Source organism: Choloepus didactylus, chromosome 18, assembly GCF_015220235.1.
Source record: "Choloepus didactylus isolate mChoDid1 chromosome 18, mChoDid1.pri, whole genome shotgun sequence".
NCBI lineage: Eukaryota > Metazoa > Chordata > Mammalia > Pilosa > Megalonychidae > Choloepus > Choloepus didactylus.
Genome location: NC_051324.1, coordinates 793338 through 809521, shown reverse-complemented (window position 1 = coordinate 809521; position 16184 = coordinate 793338). Strand labels below are relative to the sequence as shown.

The window sequence follows — 16184 nt, the reverse complement described above, 5'->3', positions numbered from 1 at the left end:
CTAGGGTTCTCTGATGTAGCCTGAGAAAGATGTGAAGCCAGATGGAAACACAGCAAATCTGGTCCTTAAAAAATACTTCTCTCTCACTTTTTTTTTTTTCTTTAACTTTAAACTATTTTATTTTGGAAAACTTTCAAACTTACAGGACAGTTACAAAAATAATATAAACCCCATACAGAGAACCACAGCATCCTCCTACCCCCTCACCTCCAAATACCAGGATTCTCCATTTTTAACATTTTGCCACATTTTGCAACTTGAACACTTAATTCTGCCATGTACATTTCCTAAGGACAAGGATATTCACTTATGCCTCCACCACAAGTGCAGTTATCAAGTTCAAGAAATTTAACACTGATTAAGAGCTTATAGTCTATATTCCAATTTTTTCATATGTCCCAATAATGCCCTTTTGGGCCTTCTCCATTATTAGATCCAAGTCCTTATTAAGTCTTGCATGTAATTGTCTCTTTAGTGGCTCTTTCTTTTGCAGGAACATATGCACAACATAAACTTCCCCGTCTCTACCCCTCCCACACATGCCACTTGGTGGGATTCATCACATTCCCTATGCCAAGGTGCCCTCCCCACCTTCCATTACTAGAACTTTCCATCTCCTCAAACAGAAACCCTACACCCATATGCAGACTCCCCATTGCCCCTGGCAATCTGTGCTCCAATTTCTGTCCCTTGGAGCTTGCTTAGTCTCTGATATTTTCTTTATATTACCATGGAGCATAAATTTAACAATCTTGTTTGCTTTGGTGCCAATTTAACTTTTGGTAGTCTACATAAACTATATTCCTCTGCTCCTCCATCTGCCCACCTTTATGTAGTTGTCACAATTACATGTTTACACATTATGAGTCCAAAACCATTGATTATCAACTACATTTTATGCATTTGCCTTTTAGATCCTGCAGAAAGTAAAAAGTGGAGTTACAAACCAAAACACATTGTTACTGGCATTTGTATTTACCCCTGTCATTACTCCTTGTCTTTACCAGAGATCTTTCTTTCTTCCTGAGGCTTTGATCTACTGTCTGGTGTCCTTTACTTTCAATCTCCAGAACTCTCTTTACCATGTCTTGTAGGGTCAGCCTAGTGCTGGTGAGCGTCCTTAGCTTTTACCTGAGAATGTCTTACTCTCCCTCATTTTTGAAGGACAATTTTGCCAGATACAGAACTCTTGTTTAGTTTTTTTGTGTTTGTTTTTGTTTTTATTTTGCTTTCAGCTCTTTAAATGTCTTCCCACTGCTTTCCTGCCTCCATGATTTCTGATGAGAAATCAGCTCTTAATCTTACTGAAGCTCCTTTGTACATGACATCACTTCTGTCTTGCAGCTTTCAGAATTCACTCCCTGTGTTTGTGTTCTGATGGTTTGATTATACTATGCTGCAGCATGGGTCTATTTAGGCTTATACAGTGTGCAGTTCTTTGAGCATCTTGGATGTGTAGTCATGTCTCATTAGATTTAGGAAGTTTTCAGCTATTATTTCTTTGAATATTCTCTCTCTTCTCCTGGGATTTCCACAGTGCCTGGATTGGTACACTTGATAGTCTCCCATGGGTTCCTCAGACTTGTTCACTTTTCTTCATTCTTTCTTCCTTCTGCTCCTCAACTGGATGATTTCCATTGTCTTTATCTTCAAGTTCACTGATTCTTTCTTCTGCCAGCTCCACTCTGCTGTTCAACCCCTCCAAGGAATTTTAAATTTCTGGTACCATGGTCTTCAGCTCTCGTTGGTGCCTTTTCATTATTTCCATCTTTCTACTGTTATTCTCTTTGTTTTCATCTGTTGTTTAGTTCTTTGTCCAGTTTTCCTTTAGCTCTTTGAGCATACTTAGGACCAGTTTTAAAAATCTGTGTCTGGTATGTCCCAGGTTGGGTCCTCCTCATTGACAGCGTTTGATGCTTTAATCTTCTCCTTTGTCTGAACCATCACTTCCTGTTTCTTTGTATGTTGTTTCTTTTGTTGAAACCTGGACATTTTGATATTTTAATGTGTTGCTGGAATTTAGGCCGAGGTGCCTGTTTCTTAAGTTTATATCTGGCATTTCCTTGAATGCCAGGAGCTAACAGAAAAAAAAAGCAAGAAAAAAGAAGATTGGCCCGTGGGACTGCTTTCCTTCAGGGCTTCTCCAAAGTGTGGGAGCCCCCGATGCTTTCTGCACATGCTTCTTGTCTTGTTTACTTGGTCACGAATGTCCCCCCTTCTCTTGGAATAGTGTCTTCACAGCCCCGGGCACTGCACTGCATGTCCAGCAATCCCAGCCTCAGGAGCCACTCGGCTGCTCTCCCAGAACATTCTTTGGGAGAGCTCTGCAAGCTGCAGTCTACAAACAGGGAAAGATCTGGGACAGCGAGTCCCTGAGGTCACCACCAGGCAGATGGGGCCAGACATACACTCCCGGCTTGGGAGAGCCACTCTGCTCCCTCTGGCACCAGGACCAGAGCCCACGAGACCCTAGCACCCTCGCCCTGTCCCTGCTGCCCTTTGACTGTTTTCTGGAGCTTTGAGAAGATGTGTCTGCAGTTCTGGCTGGATGTTCAGGGTTGTGGGGGGACAGGGCCCTGATGCCCCTTACTCCACCATCCTCATCCGTCAGAGCTAGCAACATTCACTCTCTTTTTTAATGTCTCAATTGTATTTTTACACTCCCCAGTTTATTTTGAAAACAACTTTTTCTGATATATATCCAAATGAATTTGAAATTATAGTTCTCTCAAAGCACACAGGAATTACCTATAGTCTCCTGTAAATGAAACATTGATAACACTTAATTATTTAAGGACTTCAACATAGAATTCTCTTTTCCCAGCTTTTTAGACTATTTTTTCCCCCATCTAAGCCAAGATAAAATATTTGACATTTGGGTTATCTGTGCATATAAGACACACATTTGTCAAAGTGAGCATAAGAGGAATTATATCCTTTCTTGGTATAATTAAATTTTTAGAGGCAAACTGGTCCAAATGGGAGCAAAAAGCTGATTTCTTCATGAAATGAACTAGATAAAAATTAAGAATAATGCTAAAGATTTATCCCATAAATAATTCTTTTTCCTATCCTTTTAATATGCAACTGTGCGCTCTGGGTAAGTGTGAATGAAAATACTTCCAAGCAAGATTGTGAACTCCTGTGACTGGGGTGTGTAATTCACTAAAAGGCCCTGGGGTAACACGATGAGAGATGGTGCAGGTGAACAGAGGACATTTGTCCATCAAGTTACACATCTCCACTTAAAGAGGAAGATTATTTAAAAGTCTCAATGAGCTCAGATATTGATTTGAGCCTTAAAGTGATTTTTTTTCATTATTTAGTAAGCTCATAATTAAGCATATGAGAAGGCTAGCTGTCACTGGATTAGTACGTTAAGGTTAAATATTGGAAAGTGTGGTTGCTGTGAAACACACAAAACCTTATATTTTGTGGTTCTACTATTTTGTTTGTTCCACTGTTTTTGTAATTGGGGCAGGATAAGAGGTCCAATTTCTTTAAGAACATTTAATGCACCCCAAAAACTGTCTGAATCAAAGATTTTTATTAATTCTTCTGCCAAACAACATTATCATTGATTTCCGTCTACAATTATTTTTTAAGATAAGAAACAGTAAGTCAGTTGGAAAAAAAGGTTGTGGCCCTGAGATGTGAAATGTTACACTTGAACACACTGACTGAAAACCCTAGAGCATCACTGTGAAGATGCTGATCGTGGTGGGCCCTCAGCAGAGAGCGGGTGCAGCTTGACTGACTTCTCCAAGTGCTTTGCAGCACCCGATCCACAGGCTCCAAGTCGGAGTTATCCCCGTATTAGGGATCCTCAGTGCTATGCTGTACTTGTGAACAGCAGCTCCAAGTAGTTCAATTTTAGCTTTGTGGTTTTTAACTTTATTACCTTTTCTTTTCAAATCTCAGATTGCTTTCATCCATACATCGTACGTAATCAACCATGGGCTGTCTCAACGTCATGATTTTTTAGGCAGTGTCATGGTTGGGTTCACGTGTCAGCTTGGCCAGGTGACAGTGCCCAGGTGTCTGGTCAAGCAAGCACTGACCTAACTGTTACAGCAAGGACAATTGTGGCTGGTTAATAAACCAGAAGTCTGGTTTATTAAATCATTGGTCAATCGACTGCATCTGTGGCTGATTACATCAACAAAGGGTGTCTTCCACAATGAGAGAATCAACCAGCTGCATTTAATCCAATCAGTTGAGGACTCTTAATGGAGAAAGAGAGAACCTTCACTTCTTTGGCTGGCCAGCAAAGCGTTTCCTGAGGAATTCACTGAACACCTTCATTGGAGTCGCCAGTTCGCTGCCTGCCCTATGGAATTTGGACTTGTGCACACCCACAGTAGCGTGAGATACTTTTATAAAGACTTGTATTTACAAATATCTCCTGTTGGTTCTGTTTTCCTAAAGAACCCTGACTAATACAGCTTAGTACCAGGAGTGGTTCTTGAGAAACAGAACTTAAAAATGGGCTTTTACAATTGGTTTTCTACTTTGATTAGATTCAAAGGCACTAACGACTCCATTTCCAATAATCAAGAGGCACAGACAGTCCATGGCGTGAGTTGGCAATGGAAATACGCAAAATATCACCATTTGATTCTCCTAATAATACTCTTGTATGAAGAAACGCTCTGGGTGACAGTGTTTTTGACACCTTAGCAGAGTTTTGCGGCGTTAAGACGTATAATGATGTTGGTTGGTTGCCACGGGGATGGGAGGTAGGCACTGGGCACCCCAGCACGTTCACTGTGTGCGGTAATGTAGATCTGCTGGCTTCTGGGGTGCTCCGTTTTCCAACTGACAGTTGAGTTGTCCATATTTCTCAGCCAAAACTGGGCTGGGTTTCTGTGTAGAGCGTTTAGACCAGCTCCTGTGGTCTTAAAAAGGGTCTGGAGCATCTTTTTAAAGGGATTTTATTCCCGTGCACTTTCCGGACTGTCCAGCAGATGATGCTGTTCGGTAACTTAATCGTCCTCAGAGGCTGCTTTGCCTCGGAGCACAGGCTGTGTCCACACAGTTGAGCTGAAACTATGGGATTCCTATGCCCTCACTTCGCCGGCCAAAATCGGGCTCGATGTGGGGCTCCACCTGTGGCAGAGGCCTTCCCCTGACCCCGTACTCCAGCCATCCGCAAGGCAAGAAAATGGTTGCCGGCTGCTGCTTCCCTGAAGGCTTGGGGAAGGGTCACAGACCCGGGGCTGGAAACAGTCTCTGTCCACGATTTCTCAGTCTCTTTGACCCTCACTGACCTGGGCCTTGAGATGTCCTCCTGTCCCCCAAATCTTCACACAGTGGGGGTATGTCTCACTGCTGTGAGAGATTCTTAAGTCTGTGTCCCTGGTGGGAGGGTCCAGCCTGCTGATTCTGTGCCTTTCCATGCTGAGACCCAGTGATGGGGAGGGGAGAGGACCGGCTGGTCGGGACGGATGATTCCTGCCTGATGTTTCTTCTCTTTCTTCAGTTCAGCATCTGCAGGGTCCTTCTCCAGTCCATGCCCTCCTCCAGAGTTTCAAACAATTCAGAATTGTCCTTTTTCTCGTTGAATCCCTGGAGAGGAGTTTTCAGCAGCTGTTCACATTGCCGTGTTGACGACGTCACCCCTGCCGTGCTGGACGTGGCCTGAGTAGTCCCAGAGCCGTGGGCGCCTCCTCCGTGGGTCCCGCGGGAATCACGATAGTTCTTAATGTGTGAGTTCCATCGTGGAAAGATGACTGCAAACAGTTCAATGATGCTAGATCTAAATTGATATCATTAGATGATTTTTTTTTTTAATCAGTAATTCTAATTTTTTTTTTTTTAATCCAATTCATGGAATCAGAGAAAAGCCTTTGGAGGTTCATTCTGGTTCAGGAGTCGAAGCTGAAGGAGGAGTCAGGGTGGAGCAGTGGCAGGTGCGGCTTCTGCCCCACAGCAGACAGGTGAGACGGCAGCCGCTTTCACTTCTTGAATGTGTCGGCTTGTGTGGCAACTCATTTCCTTATTTGAAGAAAAGAAACCTCATTAGTCGCATAAAATATTACCCATAATAGATACCACACTTGGGTGCTGTGGGTCATACGGCCTCCTGTTGGAACGGTTCTGCGTTGTCACAGGAAGACGTTCACAGGCCACGCGTAATCGAGTGGGTGTGGCTGCGTTACAATAAAAGAATGAAGCCAGACCCCTGCTTCACACCAGATACTCAAATGAGCATGGATTAAGGTCCTCAACATGAGAGCTGATTCCATAAGGCCCTTAGAAGAAAACATAAGGGAAAACCTTCATGATCTTGTATTTGGCAGTGATTTCTTAGATACGGCACCAAAGCATGAGCCACAAAAGAAAAAACTAGATAAATGGACTTCAGAAAAATGAAAAACTTTTGTACATCAAAGGACATTATCAAGCAAGCGAAAAGACAACCTCCAGAATGGGAAGAAATAGTTGCAAACCATATGCTTGATAAGGGTTTAATATCCAGAATATACAAAGAACCCCTACAACTCAACAGCAAAGTGATAGGACTTAGAAGATCAAGGGGATGAACTCTATGGTAAAGCCCTATGTAAATATAAGCCATGTGTATCATATGCTTTCTCCGAGTGCTGAGCACATCGTTGGATCTCTGCCCCAAAGTCAGGTGGAGTCTACAGGAAGTCTCTGAAAGTGGAAGGCAAAGACTACTTCTGAGGGTCAGGCCGGTAGGAAGTGGCACGGTAGTGGACGAGATTTCCTGTTCTTGGGCGGCGATCTCGCGGGCACATTGTCCTTGGACCTCAGACTTCCCATGCTTTGAATCTCCCCAGTTCTTTCAGAGGTAAAATCCCAGGCAGCAGCTCTCCCAGATGACTTCGGGTGGCCATTCTGGACATTCACAGAGCAGCACTGCAGCCCAGGCAAGGTGAACGCTGCAAGCCTTTCTCCTATTTCTCTTGCACGCTTGCTTCTTCTCATGCCATTCCCCAGTGGGACAAATAAATGTGGGCAGAGACCTTAGAAGATTAAACAACAACAAAGACAACAACAGGTGGAGGGCTGGATTTGACCTGAGACCTGTGGTTTGCTGTCCCTCATCTAAACTCTCAAATTCTCCACCCCTTGGGTCTCTGCCTACTTGGTTGCCTCACCTTTGTTCACGCTGACACCCGCCTACACTTAGGAAAGAGACTCTGTAAGTTGAGAGAAACTCCCTGTGGGCCTCTAAAGCAAGGGACACGGCTCATTCTGGCCACAGTGGACTCACAGACACCACATGATTTTTCAAACTTTGCACTGGAAAGGAGCACGGTCCTACTATCTGCAAACCACTCATCCTCTCCTCTCCGGAGTCAATGTTGGAGGGAAGTGGTTATTATTTCTTATCTTTCAGGCCACCTTTCTGTATTCTGCTTTGTGGATTCTCAAGCTAGAACTTTGAAACCACATTTCTGTTCTGCCAGCAGAAGGTGCTGGAGGGATTTTTTTTTTTTTTCTATTTTTCTACTGTCTATCTCACTTGTTCTCCACTCTAAACATTATTATTTCCCTTCTTGTGCTCACTTTGGGTTTAGTTTGTTCTTTTTCTAGGTCCTCCAGGTGGAGATTAGGTTACTTCTCTCTTTTGACGTGAGCATTCGTAGCTATGGATTTCCGAGCACTGCCTCTGCTGCATCCCGTAAGTCTGGGTATGTTCTGTTTTCATTTTCATTTGCCTCAAGATATTTCTTAATATCCGTTGTGATTTCTTCTTTGACCCACTGGAATTTTTTTTTTTTATTAGAAAATTACTGATTTCTGCTCCCTTTTTGTTCAGGAAACAATCTTACACACAAACCTGAAATAATGTCCTATTGCACTCTCTGTTTAAAGGCAAAGTACCACAGGTAAAGCTAATCAGACATCCAGGTTACGGGATCTTGCTTCTTGATTTTACATTAATTTCTGAAAATCAGAACTTCCATCTCCAAAAAATGTTAAGGGAGTTGTAAAAAAAATCACTTTGTTCAATATTATAGGTATAGAAAGGGAGTTTGATTCCTTCTAGAAATAAGAAACTGAAAAGAAAATGCCATTTCACATCATTGCTATGCTAGCATAGGTCAGCAGGAAAAAATACCATCATAAGATTGTCTCTCTGATACTATCAAGAAGAAATTCTAGTCCAAGCTTTAATAAGCCTTCTGTTTTCACTGCATGCGTCTTCCTCTGCTGCTTTTCATCCTCTTTTTTTTTCTTCCACATTTCATATTAGAGGATTGGTGCAGCCTTTAAAACTTCATTAACAGGAGCAAATCCAGTATCCACTAATTTCTCCTCAAATGTGCCCTAACCCAACAGACAGCCTGGCCGTCTCATTCTCACCAACACTCGAGCCATGAAGACGCTTGATGGGACAAAGACGGATCCAATGAGCAGCAGGAGACGTCTATTGAGTTTTGGAATGTTTGGTACATTGGATCAATCCAGGATTGTGACTCCTAAACCTCCCATTGTAAACTGAAAGCTGGAGGCAAATCCTGCCGTAATGCGTCGTCCACTTACTCTGCAGGCAGGGAAGGCCACTGGCCACTGATGCCCGTGTTCACCAGCCACGGAGCCGACACCTGGAGGCTCCACAGAGGCACCATCAGTTACTCCTCCGGTGGTGGGGAAGGAGGACACCACCTCCAGGGCGTCCACTGTCACAGCTGCTGGAAGTGCACCCAGGGGGGCTTCTTCAGCCTCAGGTTGGGACATTAGAGCACTAAAAACGGGACTCGGAACAAGGTCTCCCTGTCGGTGGTGGCAGGGGCAGCTCTCTGTCTCCAGCCCCACCGATCCGTCGGGTTTTAAAGAGTGTATTGTTTAATTTCCACATATTTGTCAGTTTTCAGGTTTCCCTCTGTCATTGATTTCTAGCTTCTTTCCATTATAGTCACAGAAGATTCTTTTTATGATTTCACTTTTTTAACTCTATTGAGACTGATCTTGTGTCCTAACATGTGGTCTGTTCCTGGAGAACGATCCATGTACACTTGAGAAGAACGTGTATTTTGCTGTTGTTGAGTGGAGAGTTCTGTAAATGTCTGTTACGTCCAGTTGATTTATCATATTGTTCAAGTAAACTCTCTTTCCTTACTAATCTTCTGTTAGATGGTCCATCTGTTACTGACAGTGCAGTATTGCAGTCTCCTGCTAAGAATATAGAGTTGTCTATTTCTCCCTTCAATTCTGTCAATGTTTTCTTCATATATTTGGGAGCTCTGTTGTTAGGGGCTATTCCGGTTTGCTAATGCTGCCATTATGCAAAATATTAGAAATGGATTGGCTTTTATAAAGGGGGCTTATTTGGTGACAAATTTACAGTCTGAAGGCCATGAAAATGTCCAAACTAAGGCATCAACACAAGTATACCTTCACCGAAGGAAGGCCAATGGCATCCGGAAAGCCTCTGTCAGCTGGGAAGGCATGGGGCTGGCGTCCGCTGATCCTGGGTTGTGTTCCAGCTCCTCTCTCAGGTCCTGTGCATTCTTCAAAATGTTGCTCTTGGGACATTTGTCCTCTCTTAGCTTCTCTGGGACAAAGTGTCAGCAAAAGTCTGCTTTCAATGGCTGTCTCCTAAATGCCTGTCCTGGCTGCAGCAGCACTGGGCTCCTTCTGTCTGAGCTGTTACAGGGCCCCAGTAAACTAATCAAGACCCATGCTGAATGGGGGGGGGGGGCACACCTCCATGAAAGTATCTAATCAAAGGTATTACCCACAGTTGGGTGGGTCACATCGGCATGGAAACAACCTAATCCAAAGGTTCCAACCTAATCAACACTAATACATCGACCCCCACAAGATGGCACCAAAGAACATGGCATTTTGGGGACGTAATACAGCCAAACTGGCACAGGGGCATATATGTTTATAATTGTTAAATCTTCATGTTGAATTGACTCTTTTTAAATATTTAGTGTTCTTCTTTGTCTTTTATGACAGTTTTTTACTTAAAGCTATTTTTTAATACATCTTTTATTGTGAAATTTAACATATGTTCAAAACAGTGATAACTTTCAAAGTACAATTTAACAAGTAGTTACAGAGCAAATTTCAAAGAATGTTATGGGTTACAGTTCCACCATTTCAGTTATTTCCTTCTAGCTATTCTAATACCTTAGCATCTATCTATATATATTTATTTATATAAAGTTTCAATATTCATAATCCTTTGTTAAGTCCTATCTCGTCAGTTGCTTCTCCTCTTGCTCATTTGATCAATTTCTCAGTCTTAAGGGATATCTGGGCAGTGACCACCCTAACTTGTTCATATTGAAAAGGGGTGTCACATTATGAGGAAGGGGGCTGCATCATATTGATGTTCAACTTAAGGCTATTTTATCTAATATTAATGTAGCTTCTCAGCTCTCTTTTGGTTACTATTTGCACGGGATATTTTTCCATATTTTCACTTTCAACCTATTTGTATCAGAATTTAAGTTGAATCTCATAAAAACAGGAAATTGTTGGTCATTTTTTTTTATCCATTCTGCCAATTTCTGTCTTTATCTTTTTCCACTTTCAAAGTTATAATGCATGGCTTAAAAGACAGGAAAGAAGAAAAACAGAAAGCTGGTTATAGGTTTGAGAGAGTCTAGGAAGAGAGGAAAATAGAGGGAAAGAAAAAGCAGGAATAAGCTTTTAGTCTTTCAGTCACCATACATTGAGTATGATGTTAGGTGTGGGTTTTTCACATATGTTCATTATCATGTTCAGAAAGTTCCCTTCTATTCCTGTCTTTTGAAGTGTTTTTATCAGGAAAGGGTGCTGGAATTGTCAAATGACTTTTCTGCATCAACTGAGATGACACCTAAGAGGCACCTCCAGGGAACCTCTTTGGTCACTCAGATGTGGCCTTTCTCTCTCTAAGCCCAACTCTGCAGATAAATTCATTGACCTGTCCCTCTATGAGGGACATGACTCCAAGGGGAGTGAATCTCCCTGGCCACATGGGACATGACTCCCAGGAATGAGCCTGGCCCTGGCTTCGAGGGAGTGAGAATGACTTTTTGACCAAAAGGGGGAAAAGAAAGGTAACAAAATAAGGTTTCAGTGGCTAAGCGATTTCAAGTGGAGTCGAGAGGCTATCCTGCAGGTTTCTTCATATGCAAGCTCCAGCCAAGTGCCCACAGTAAGCCAAGCCCTTACCAACAGTAGTTCCCAAAATACTAAAGAATACCCAGGTCCCTATCTGAGACTGTATAAAAGTTTCTCTCACTGAGTTTACTTTTCAGAAACTTAAATCCCCCAGAGTGTTCCTATGCCATATAAGTCCCAAAACCCTGAAGCAACAACCTTTCCAAGAACATCAGCCAGATGCAGCCCCCTTCCCCATAATATCAAACACACTTTTCAATATGATTAAGTTAGAGTGGTGTTCTGGTTTGCTAATGCTGACATTATGCAAAATACCAGAAATGGATTGGCTCTTATAAAGGGGGTTTATTTGGTTACAGAGTTATAGTCTGAAGGCCATTAAGTGTCCAAGGTAAGGCATCAACAACAGGTTACCTTCACTGATGGATGGCCATTGGTGACTGGAAAACCTCTGTTAGTTCGGAAGGCACGTGGCTGGCATCTGCTTGCTCCCAGGTTGCCTTTCAAAATGGCGTTCTCCAAAGTGTTGCTCTTGGGGTGTTTTGTCCTCTCTTAGCTGCAGCTGCTCTGCTTCTGGGCCTGTGTAGCTCTTTTTAAAGTACTCCAGTGATCCAATAAAGACCCACCCTGAATGGGTGGGGCAGCACTTCCATGGAAATAATGCAATGAAAGGTTTCGCCCACCATTGATTGAGTCACATTTCCGTAGAAACACTGAACCAATAGGTTCCAACCTAATGAACACTAATGCATCTGCCCCCACAGGACTGCCTCAAAGAACATGGTGTTTTGGGGGACATAGTACATTCAAACCAGCACACATTGTTACTGCCCAGATATCCGTGAGAATTGAGACAGTGATCAAATGAAAGAGAGGGGTAGCAACTGACAAGATAGGATTTAACAAAGGATTACAAATACTGAATCTTTAAATAAATAAATAAATATATATTTTAGTCTCTGGGGTACTAGAATAGCTAGAAGGAAATAACTGACATGGGACTGTAACATATAGCATCCTTCAAAATTTGTTTTATAACTACTGGTTAAATTATACTTTGAAAGTTACGACATTTCTGTAAATATGTTATATTTCACAATAAGGAAATGAGTGAAATTGTGGAACCACAACCCATAACATTCTTGGAAATTTGCTCTATAATTACTTGTTCAGTCGTACTTTGGAAGTTATCACCTTTTGGTATATATGTTATACTTCACAAGAAGGAAATAACTGAAAAGATGGAACTGTAACTCATAACATTCTTTGAAATTTGCTCTATAACTACTCCTTAAATCCTACTTTGAATGTTATAACTTTTTGGTACATATGTTATATTTCACAATAAAAATAAGTTAAAAAAAACCACAAACATATATGTACCTCACAACAGAGCCCCCAAAATACATGAAGCAAAAATGGACAGAATCTAAGGAAGAAAAATATAGTACTATAATAATAATTGGAAACTTCCATACACTTTCAATAATTGATAGAACATCTAAGCACAACATCAATAAGGAAACAGAGGACTTGAACAACACTATTAACCAATTAGATCTAATGGCCAAATATGGAACACTCCACCCAACAACAGCAGAACACACACTCTTCTCAAGTGCACATGGAACATTTTCCAGGATAGACCACATGTTAGTTGATAAATCAAATCTTAATACATTTAAAAAGATCGAAATCATAGAAAATATCTTCTCGGAACACAATGGACTAAAGCCAGAAATCAATAATAGAAGAAAAAGTGGAGAATTTACAAATTTGTGGAAATTAAACAACACACTATGAAACAATCAATAGTCAAAGCAGAAATCACAAGGGAAATTAGAAACTATCTTGAGAGGAACACAAACAAAAGCACAACACACCAAAATGAATGGGACGCAGCAGACACAGTGCTCAGAGAATAAGTTACAGCTCCGAATGCCTATGTTAAAAAAGAAGAAAGATCAAAAATCAATAACCTAACTTCACACATAAAGAGATTGGAACAAGAAGAGCAAACTGCACCCAAAATTAGTAGCATGAAGGAAATAGTAAAAATTAGAGCAGAGATACAGGAAATAGAGAGTAAAGAATCAACAGAAGCAAAAGTTGGTTTTTTGAAAAGATCAATAAAATTGACAAACCTTAGCCAGAGCAATGAAGAAAAAGAGAGAGAAGACATAAATACCTGAAGTCAGGAGTGAAAGTGGGGACATTATTACCAACCTTACAGAAATAAAAAGGATTCTAAGGGGGTTCTATGAAAAATTATATGCCAACAAATTAGAAAACCTAGATGAAATGGGCAAAATCTTAGAAACATACAAATCACCTAATCTGATGCACATCGAATTAGAAAATCTCAACAGGCCTATAACAAATAAAGAGATTGAATCAGTGATCAAAAGCCTCCCAAAAAAGAAAAATTCAGGACCAGATGTTTTAACTGCTGAATTCAACAAAACATTGAGGAATATTTAACACCAATCCTTCTCACACTTTTCCAAAAAATATGAGAGGAGGGATTACATCCTAACTCATTCTATGAGGCCATTACCCTGATACCCTGATCCATTTAAAGATATGACAACTTAAAATATTGCACACCAGTATCCCTTATGAATATAGATGCAAAAATCTTCAACAAAATTCTTGCAACCAAATCCAGTAGTATAGTAAATGGATTAAACATCATGAATAAGTGGGATTTATCTCAGGGATGCAAGAGTGGTTCACCATAAGAAAACGAATCAATGTAATGCAACATGCTGATAGAACAAAGGGGGAAAATATGTGATTATCTCAGTTGACAGAGAATGGGCATTTGACAAAATCCAGCACTCTTTCATGGTAATAGCCCTCAGACTCTAGGACTAGGAGTGAACTTCCTCAACTTGGTAAAGGGCATTTATGAAAAACCCAAGCTAACAGCATACTATACGGTGAATAACTTAAAACTTTTCCCCTAACATCAGGAAAACTTTCACCACTGCTGTTCAACCCCATATTGGAAGTTCTAGCGAGCGCAATTAGGCAAGAAAAAGAAGTAAAAGGCAATCAAATTGGAAAGGAAGAAGGAAACCATCTTTATTCACAGACAACATGATCCTACATACAGACAATCAAGAAGAATCAACAGGAAAGCTAACAGAGCTAATAAACAAATTTGGCAAAGTTACAGGGTACAAGACAAGCACCCAAAAATCAGTTGTGTTTCTACACACCAGCAATGAACAAACAAAGAAAATTAGGAAAACAGTTTCATCTATAATAGCATTTAAAAGAATAAAATATCTAAGAATATATTTAACCAAGGATGCAAAAGATTTGTGCACAGAAAACTACAAAACATTGCTGAAAGAAGTAAAAGAAGGCCTCCAAGAATGGAAAGACATCCTGTGTTCATGGATTGGAAGATTACTATTATTAAGGTATCAGTATTACTCTAAGTGGATTCAATGCAATCCCTACCAAAATTCTGCAGGCTTTTTTTTTTTTTTTTTTTGTAGAGATGGAAAAGCCAATCCTCAAATTCACGTGGAATTGCAAGGGCCCCCACAAAGCTAAAACCATCTTGGAAAAGAAAAACAAAGTTGAAGGACTCACACTTCCCAATTTCAAAACTTACTATAAAGCAATAGTAATCAAAACTGTGTGGTATTGGCATAAAGATAGATATATAGATGAATGGAATAGAACGGAGAGTCGAGGAATAAACCTGCACTTCTATGACCAATTGCTTTTTGACAAGCGTGCCAAGTCCATTCAATGAGGAAAGAATAGACTCTTCAAGGAATGCTACTGGGAAAACATCTACTTGCAAAAGTTGTACTCCTACCTCACATCATATACAAAAATTAACATAAAATGGATCAATGACGTAAACACAAGACCTGAAAGAAGAAAACACAGGGGGGAAATCTTCAGGACCTTGGATTTGGGAATGGATTCTTAAATATGATGTCCAAAGCATGAGAAGCAAAAGAAGAAATAGGTAAGTTGGACTTCATCAAAATTAAAAACTTTTGTGCATCAAAAGATACGATCACAAAAGTGAAAAGACAATCCACAGAATGGGAGAAAACATTTGGAAATAATATATGAGAAGGGTTTAATATCAAGAAAATACATACAACTTTTACACCTCAACAACAAAATGACAAACGACCCAAAATAAAAAGGGGGCAAATGACTTGAATAGATATTTCTCCAAGAAAAATATGCAAATTGCCAATAAGCACATGAAAAGATGCTCAACATCATTAGTCAATAAGGAAATGCAAATCAAAACCACAATGAGATACCATTTCACATCCACTAGGATGGCTATTATTTTAAAAATAAGAAGTGTGGGTTAGGATGGGGAGAAATTGGAACCCTTATACACTTCCGGTGGGAATGCAAAATAGTGTAGCCTCTGGCAAATGGTTTGGCTATTACCATGTGACCCAGTAATTCCACTCCTAGGTCTGTATCCAAAAGAACTGAAAACCAGGACTCAAACTGACACACGTACATGTATTTGTAGCAGCATTATTCCCAATACCAACAAACGGAACCAATCCAAGTGTCCAGCAACAAATGAACGGATGAACAACACGTGGCCTGCATGCTGACTGGAGTATCATTCACCCGTAACAACGAAGTGCTGATACATGCTACAGTAGGCACCGACCTTGAGAACATTACGCTAAGTGAAATAAGCCACATAGAAAGAGAGGAATGTCATATGATTCTATGTGAAATATCTAGAACGGGCATATGCATCGAGACAGAAAACGGATTAGCAGTTACCAGGGAAGGCGATGGTGGGGAGTTCTTGTTTAACGGGCACAGAATTTATTTGGGGTGATGGAGAAGACTGGGTAACGGATGATATTGATGGTATCACAACATTATAAAAATACTGAATGCCACAGAATTGCACCCTTAAAAATGGTTAAAACGGCAAATTTTATATACGTTACTACAACGAAATTAAAGAACACCAAAAGCAATGCCTAACTTCGTGCCGCTCTTCTCTCCGGCCCATACTCCTTCATCTTGCACCAGACCAGTGGACATGAAGGCTGCAACCCAAGCGGCGA

The 16184-nt window shown here is 40.9% G+C and overlaps 1 pseudogene; it reads right to left on the bottom strand.

The window, feature by feature from the left end:
• Positions 1-4568: 4568 nt before the first annotated feature.
• LOC119513819 lies at positions 4569-15783 on the bottom strand (annotated as a pseudogene).
• Between the last annotated feature and the right edge of the window lie 401 nt (positions 15784-16184).